The sequence below is a fragment of the Brassica oleracea genome, chromosome C1 (genome assembly GCF_000695525.1).
Source record: "Brassica oleracea var. oleracea cultivar TO1000 chromosome C1, BOL, whole genome shotgun sequence".
NCBI classification, from domain to species: domain Eukaryota; kingdom Viridiplantae; phylum Streptophyta; class Magnoliopsida; order Brassicales; family Brassicaceae; genus Brassica; species Brassica oleracea.
In genome coordinates, this window is record NC_027748.1 from 22,414,301 (window position 1) to 22,419,238 (window position 4,938).

Below are 4,938 nucleotides of genomic sequence, written 5' to 3' on the forward strand. Positions count from 1 at the left end.
AGCTGTCTATGTCACCTGACTCAAGAACGGTCTACTAAATCCTCGTCCAACATCACACTAAGTTCAGTCCTATCAAACAAAAACAGTAAAAAAACTAAGAAATCAAGAGAGACCAAACACTATGGCTCTAAGAGTAAGAGACTTACTGATGTTCAAGATCTTCAGTTGGCAACAACCGACACTGGATCCTGCTCTGGTGTAACTCGTGGTGGTGACGACTCCGGTTCGATGTTGATCTAGATATTATGTTCTGTTAAAATGAAGCAAAAAATAATAATCAAAACTTGAAGACTGACCAAGGAAGAATAAGAAGCGATAAAGCCTGATGAAAAAAGAGTTTCTGATATACCATGGATTTGATCCATTTTTACCCATGGTATATAAGTATTTTACTATCTATATACTATATATTCTATCCTATTAGGTATGTTTGCAGGTTCAGAAGTATCTTGGAGTAAAGTGGTGATTATGGAGCATTTAGGAGCTTAAAAGAGATTTCATCCGAGCTGACCATAAGAGGTCGATAAAAAGAAGAAACAATCGATCGATGCACATCCAGTGACGTCGATCGATACAGAAGAGAAGTCTCGATGATTGAAGATTATGATCGATCGATGTACATCCTGTACCATCGATCGATGTCCAGACACGGAAGCATCACTTGGTTTCAGCCGACTTTAAACCCAAGACTTCACCAAATTACAAGATTACCCCTGGCGAGTTTTTAACCTAATAGTTATATACTTGCCTAAGTGTTAGGAGGCAAGAGAGCTTTTGGCCACCTTTGTATTCTTATTTTCAGTAGAGAGTTTTAGGAGAGAAAATCATAGAGAGATTTGTGATTGGAACTCCATTGATTCATCTATTATATTCTATGCAGTTTTTATTTATATTTTGTGTCATGAATTGCTTAGCTATGTCTGAGTAGTTTACCTGTTAGATTCAGGGTTCAAATAGGCTAGAGGGATTAGCCCCAACTATAGATTGCTAAGTTGTGGTATTCATTGATTGATTGTTCTTAATGCTTGTTCTAGATTAGCTAACTAGAATATTGAATCTAGGAATCTGCATGAGTCAAGCATCTTTGACCATCCAGTCCTGAACCTAATCTGTCATACTAGACAACTGGAAAAAGGCTACCGCTGAACTAGAAAGCTAGTGAGCATTATCAACTTACGCCTAAGGCTTAACTAGAAGCATCGATCGATATTGTCTTTTGACAATCGATCGATATTTGTGAAAGGTGTATCGATCGAAATCCCTATAGGACCATCGATCGACACTTTCTTGTGGTCAACAAACGACAGTTGAGATCCAAGATCTAGTTAGGTAACCAGTGAACCATTGCCATCGCTGATTACTGTGTTTAAGGGGTTGAGCTCTAATATATCATGCATGCAACTGATAGGCATCTATAGGATTATAATCTCCAACACCTGAATAGAAACCCTGCATCTAATACCTTTCCAATAAGTTACACCCCAAATCATCTTGTTAGTCGAGCAATAGACTTGCTCAATTAGGATTGCTATTTACATTTAAACCATAAAACAACAAACACTTAGAATTAATAAATTACTAGATTTAATAGGTTCCCTAGCTCTTTGTGGATTCGATCCCTAAGTAGTAATTCACTCCTTAGGGTAATTTGAGTGGTATCAGTTTCCTTTAGCTATACTGAGAGAGAAGAAGATAGAAAGGTAATCAACAAACGGTCCCAACTTTTCTCATTCAAAAGAGGTTCAATAAAGATATAAACACAATAGCTTGGTAATTTAAGTTATAAACGCTGGAATAGTTTTAATGATCATGAGTTTAAAGAACGTAATAAGTCGCCACACCCATCAACTTGCCACAGATTTTCACATTCCTCGCCTTCCAAGACCAGAGAAGTCGCACCTCAAATGTGAAAGAACAGTGCCCAGCATTCAGATCAGCAAGAAGAACAAATGAATTAGCCATTAGACTGCAACTAACTTTTTGGTATTATCACGAATTGTGAAGATGATGGTTAAGGGATGAAGGCTTACCTTTATATAAGAGAATACACCGCCTAGAAGAGGAATAAGCAGCATTGAATGTCAGATCATGATTGATGTGCTGTCCATGGAGTAAAGAGGTTTCTTAAAGGCGATGAATCTGGACATCTCGTAACGTCTTGCAGGATAAGAACCAAAAACGAATCGTTATCTCGAACCTAGACACCTAAATTCTCTACGACGTTTTGTCTCAATCGTCATCCCCAAACTCCATTGTTGGTGTAGACATGGAAAAAAGATGAACCCAAGTTTGCGATTTTACTTTAGCAAGGAAGATCTTTCTATTAGCTGAACCTCAACAATGAGAAAACTAAATAACAATAAAGGAAAACGCCACAAACTCGGAATGTTTCAGAGATTTTGAAGAAGCTCAGTCGTTGCAAAGTAGCCACAGAAGGAAGGGGAGAGACGAACTCCACTTCTTCGCTTCATTAGATGTTTCCGAGAATGGGCCTACGTGCCTCGTACAAAATCTGAAAGAAATTATAAGCCCAAGACCTTGATTTATGCTCACAGTTAAAAGCCCATGAGATTTCCAAATTAAATGAATCGTTGCATTTTGTTAAAGCGGACACGTGTCGTCACGATGTCGCCCGACTTATTGATATGGAAGACGACGCCGACAGCTTAGGAGTGAAGCAAATTGTACTATATATATATACTAGGGAAAACCCGCCCTACGAATGAAAAGTAATATAAAAATATTTTAAATTTTAATATACATTTAAAATATTTAGTTTAATCTTAAAGTTATGATGTTTACATTCATCATTTAATTTTGTTACATTTTTAGAAATTATAGATTTATCTAATCATCTAAAAAGAAATTTTACTTTTAATCATGTAATTATTTCACATTTAATACTTGTTATATTATAATAATAAATAAACAAAATTATTCGGAATTATGGATGAAATTCAACACATAAAATATGGATTATTTCTTTCTTATACATTTTGTTTTTGAATTTACTGTTAATATATTTAAAAAAAAAATTCTATTGATTTTTATTACTATGAGATTGAACCTTCACTATAATAGGATTTATTATGAGTAACACACTTCGCGCAGAAAATTCGTATATTTTATTTAACATTTATATATATTTTATCTAAAATAATTAGTTATATATTATCTATTATTCATTATTTTCGTGATTATTTTTGTTGATCTTTTTATATTCTTACGGTTGAATAGAGATTATGATATCCAACCTAAATTTCATTGCGGTTGTTATATGAACCGATTTTTGATATGATTTTAACTGGGCTATGTTCTACTTTTAATTGACAGTGTATGCCCTTTATATGTTTTTTTTTATTTTAGCTTATCTACTTTTGTTTTTGTTTATATGTTTTTGTCAAGTTGTTTAGTTAGAGCAACGTTAGATGTGGTTCATGAGCTTCTTAGGAAGCAGGTCTGCTCAGCTGAAGAAGAAGTAGATGTAGACAATGAAGGAGAAGAAGATGTGAAGTACATTGGAGGAACTGGATTTCAGAGGTCTGGAAACCAGGATGGAAACAAAAACTTCTATGGCAATGGTCAGAGGAGTAACCAGAGTTCACAGTTCTAGAAACCTTTCAGCAACAACAGCAGAGGCTATGGAAACGCATACTACCAGAATCCACCACCACAGACTCAGGAAAGTAAGATCGAAGCAATGCTTGATAGAGTTCTGGAAGGACAGCAACAACTCACTGTGGATTTCAATGGGAAGATAGATTCAGCCTACAACAATCTGAACACAAGGATTGAGACCTTAGGGACTCAAGTAAGGAAACTTGAAATGCAAGTGGTTCAGACTGGAGACACTGTAAAGAGGCAGGAAGCCTTGGCTAGAGAGGTAGGAGTTGAGAAAGCAAAATACCACGTGAATGCCATCCTAGATGATGATTTCTGGCAAGTGGTGAAGCATGAGAAGCTTGGAGAAGGAGATTTCGAAGTTGAAAGCTCCATGAGTTTCAGCGGATCACATTGGTGTCGACCGATGTCAATGGATGCACATAGATCAACAGACCAGGACGAAGATCGATCGACGGATTACTCTAGAAATCGATCGACGTCATCTGCTGGATCGACTGCGGAGTGTAGTGCAGTTCGAATCACGACTCATGAGAAATTCGCAGAAAAACATCCTCACCCCCCTCCCCATTCTACGTCAAAATCGATCGACCGCATGAGCCAGCCATCGATCGACAGAGAGAGACCGGCATCGATTGACCACCCTCACCTCCCATCGATCGACAGGCACCTCTCACCTACCAAGTGTGATTACCATCAATTGATAGTAACCGAATAAACGCACTCAGACCACCACCTAAACCTTTAGCAAACCCACCAGAACCTACAACCAACCCTTCAGACACTACACCAGAGCCTATGCAGGTTGATGAGGCAACTGAGGGAAGAGTGTTAAGGAAAAGGAAGGAGAAGATTCCTAAACACCTTAAGAGGGAAGCTAATGAGAAGGAGATGGATGGTTTCACTAAGAGAGTCCTCAGAATCCCAGTGGAGAAACAATTTGATGAAGTTTATTACACACACCGGATGTGGATGTTCTTCAGGGAGACTAAGGAAACTGAGGAGGACATTAGGAGAATGTTTCATTACATCAGGGAAACGATGAAACTAAGGATCACATTGAAGAAGAAGAGTGCTCCTGGGAAGTTTGCAATACCATGTATGGTAAAAGGTATTGAATTTCCCCATGCACTTTGTGACACAGGAGCATCAGTCAGTATTCTACCTAAGGTTATGGCAGACCAGTTGGGTCTGAAAATAGAGCCCTCATCAAAATCTTTCACCTTCGTGAATCTTTCAGAAAGGAGCTCACGAGGCATCATAAGAGACCTAGAGGTACAGATTGGTAATGCCCTTGTCCCAGTAGATTTTCATGTC